The 4,019-nt window shown below is 36.6% G+C and overlaps 1 pseudogene; it reads right to left on the bottom strand.

Moving 5' to 3' along the window:
• Positions 1-2,057: 2,057 nt before the first annotated feature.
• On the bottom strand, positions 2,058-2,983 carry LOC125359926 (annotated as a pseudogene).
• Positions 2,984-4,019: the final 1,036 nt, after the last annotated feature.

Genomic DNA, 4,019 nt, shown 5'->3' on the forward strand with positions numbered 1-4,019 from the left:
GACCAAGCATGTTAGAGTTCTAAGAAGGGTTTGTCTTTTCTTGCTTATGTATAGACATCTGCCCTGTCACTATGCATTCATACTGTGCATGTATGTGTTCATAAGCTGCTTTGTTTGATGTCAATTACTTTGTACAGCTTCAGACAGATAATCAAATACAATAAAATATTCTCAGCCTTCCAAAAAGAATGTAATGGCAAGCTTATTGTGTGAAAAAAATACTTTAAATTGTCCATCTCAAGGTACATATTAAAAACACTTAGCTTTCAACAGAAAAGTAATTACCCAGTAGGAAAAAAAGTAGCCAAGTAATTTACAGATACTTCATAAAACAAAACACACAGAAAGAAATTAAACACATGAAAAAACGATGAATATCACTCGCCAATCAGAAAGGAAAAATTAAATAAAATGAAATACAAATACAAATTTACTAAAATAGTTTTCATTAAAAAGACAGAAAATAGCCATATTTTGGGTGTCTCATGCCTATAATAGCTACTCAGCAGGCTGAGATCTGAGGATCACAGTTAGAAGTCAACTGGGGCAGGAAAGTCCATGAGAGTTTATCTCTAATTAATTACAGAAAGGCCATAAATGATGTTGTATATCAAGTGCTATCCATGAGCAAAAGGAGATTAGGGACAGTATTGAGGCCCAGAGTTCAAGACCAGGACTAGGAAAAAAAAAAAAAAAAACAGAAAACATAATAATGAAGATGATGAAGATCTGAAACTCTCAACATGACTGTAAAATATTGGAATATTGTTTGACAGTTTTAAAAATATCAAATATGCACAAACATTATTATTCAAACATTCAGATATTTATTAGGAAAAACTAAATCATATTCCCATATAAAGACTGGTGTGCAGACAATCATCTTAGATGGCTTTTTGATAGTATCAAAACAAAAGCAACTCAAATATTTATCAACATATGAATGACTTATACAAAAATATAACATATGGATATATGCTAGAAGCCATATTAGTGTCAGAATAATTATGTTGATTCAGAGTCAGAACCTTCTTATTCCCCAAACAAAAGATAATATTGTGTGAAATTCAATTAATATGAGATTAGAACATAGTGAGCTAGCTAATCTATAGTGAAAGAAAGTACATCAGTGGTTGTCAGGTTTGACTTGTAGAAAAAGTGAGGGGAGCCTAAAAGGGGGCTTAAGGGGAGAAGTGGTATAATTCACATTTATATGTATTTTTTTTCTAGTGCTGGTCCTAAGGCTTCCAATCAGGGTCTAGATTATATTCCTGAGTTTTTCTGCTCAAGGCTAACACTCTAACACCCTAATCACATCTTCACTTCCAGCTTGTGTGTGTGTGTGTGTGTGTGTGTGTGTGTGTGTGTGTGTGTGTGTGCTTGATTGGAGATAAGTGTCTGAAGGACTTGCCTTCTCAGGCTGGCTTTGAACTGCAATCCTCAGATCTCAGCTTCCTAGGTAGCTAAGATTATAGGCATGAACAAGCTGCACAGTGGGATGCTTTAGATGAATATTAAAAACACAATACTTTAATGGAAAGTATGTAATGTATGCCAACAATCTTTTCATCAATCTATTTAATAGATAAATCATTCCTAAAACTCATTTATTAGATTTTAATATGAAAATAACAATTCCTAATTTATACATTCCTAAATATTTCAGGTGAGATATGGAGGCATTTTGCTTTACTTTTGGGGAGATCATTATTTGTAATTGTGAGCTGATTTCAAGATAAGTAACTTCCTGATTTTAGGAAAGTGTTCTATCTTACAATTATTTTCCAGTGGTTAAAGAAGATATTTTATAATGTGTGTGGTAAACACACACATACGCACTTTAATTCATCTGTTCAGTCACTCACTATTCTCCCAGTTTTCAAGATTTTTTTTTTTGGAAAGCCTTGATTTTTGTCAATAGAAGTGGAATATACTGTATCTCTAGAACACAGATTTCAATAACCAAACTGTATTCTTTCAGCACAGTCCAAATGTGTGACAGTGAGTCAGAGTGAATTCCAGATAGATTTGTGAAATCTACATCAAAAGAAGTCACGTCACAAAGAAAGCTTCTGTTTGCTCCTTTTCAGAGCTTGCTTGACATCCTTGTTCCTCAGGCTGTATATGAGGGGATTCAACATGGGAATGACAATTGTGTAAAATATAGACACTATTTTACTCTGTTCCATGGAGGAGGCAGCACTGGGCTGTGCATACATGAAGAAAACAGTACCAAAGAACAGGCACACTCCAGTTAGGTGAGAAACACATGTGGAGAAGGCTTTTTGACGACCTTGCACTGTGCGGATCTTCAAGATGGTTGAGATAATATAAATGTAGGAGACCAAAACAATCAGGAAGGTACTGACAATAATGGAGCCACATAAACCAAGAAGAACCAACTGGTTTATAAAGGTATCTGAACATGAGAGAGACAAGAGTGGAAGGACATCACAGAAAAAGTCATTGATCTCATTGGACCCACAAAAGGACAACCTGAAGGTCATTGTTGTTTGAGTGACAGCATTCACTACACCCCATGAGTAGGACCCTGACACTAACAGGCCACACACACGGTGAGACATATTCACAGAATATAGAAGAGGGTTACAGATGGCAACAAAGCGGTCATAGGCCATGGCAGCCAGGAGGAAAGCCTCTGTGGTACCAAAAAGAGACAAGAAAAAGAACTGTGCAGCACATCCACCAAAAGACACTGTGTGGTCCTGTTTCAGGCAGTTCACCAGAGCCCTAGGTACAATTGTGGAAGAATAGCAGATGTCCAAAAAAGAGAGGCTTTGGAGGAAAGCATACATCGGGGTGTGAAGGTGTACATCTATCCTTATAATTACAACCATGCCAAAATTTCCCACCACAGCAATAACATACAGGACCAAAAAATCAGAAACAGAATCATCTGCATTTCGGAACCTCCTCTAAATCCAAGTAGAACAAATTCTGAAGCATGTGTAAAATTTTCCATTGTACTTATAAGTGCAGCCAGAGGGAGATAAAAGGAACAGATAGGTAAAAAATTGCAAGCCTAATGTAATTCCCACATAATAAAATTAACGTTTAGACCTCCATGAGGCATTAAGAATATTCTGTTCATGATGTTAACTATATAGCTCAGTCTACAATATTCCACGTGCAATGAAAAGAGCAAAGGTTCTGCTGCTGGGGAGAGGAATTGAAAAATAAATAAGCATTAACATACAGTCAGCATCTATGACCACAGTAACATATTACTCAATTCATCTTGTGAATAATGTAGGGGCTTCTGTAATACCAACTGTCTGGGAGGTAGGAAGATAGAAATAGGAAGGCCACAGTTGGAGGCTAACTCAGGCAGAAAAAGAAAGAAAGAAAGAAAGAAAGAGAGAGAAGAGAGAAGAAAGAAAGAAAGAAAGAAAGAAAGAAAGAAAGAAAGAAAGAAAGAAAGAAAGAAAGAAAGAAAGAAAGAAAGAAAGAAAGAAAGGAAGGAAGGAAGAAAAGGAAGGAAGGAAGGAAGGAAGGAAGGAAGGAAGGAAGAAAGAAAGGAAGGAAGGAAAAGAAAGAAAGAAAGAAAGAAAGAAAGAAAGAAAGAGAAAGAGAGAGAGGGAGGGAGGGAAGGAGGGAAGGAGGAAGGGAGGGAAGGAAGGAAAGAAGGAAGGGAAGGAAGGAAGAAAGGGAAGGGAAGGAAGGAAGGAAGGAAGGAAGGAAGGAAGGAAGGGAAGGAAGGAAGGACAAACTTAACTGTCTCAAAGAATACAGCATGATGGTACATATTTATAATTATAGCTACACAGGAGTTGTGATGGGAGATCATAGTCACAGGCTTTCTCAGATCAATCACAGGTCTCTAACTGAAAAATAACTTAAAAAATCAAACAGACTGGTTCACTTCCCGGTCAGGGAACCAAAAAAAAAAAAATCAAGCAGACAGGAAGGTCACTCAAGTTGTAAAACATTAGAACTAAGCAAAAGCAAGGCCCTGCATTGAATTCCCAGTATTGTCAATAGTAATTATTATCACTATA

The sequence above is a fragment of the Perognathus longimembris genome, chromosome 11 (assembly GCF_023159225.1).
Source record: "Perognathus longimembris pacificus isolate PPM17 chromosome 11, ASM2315922v1, whole genome shotgun sequence".
In the NCBI taxonomy this organism is placed as follows: domain Eukaryota; kingdom Metazoa; phylum Chordata; class Mammalia; order Rodentia; family Heteromyidae; genus Perognathus; species Perognathus longimembris.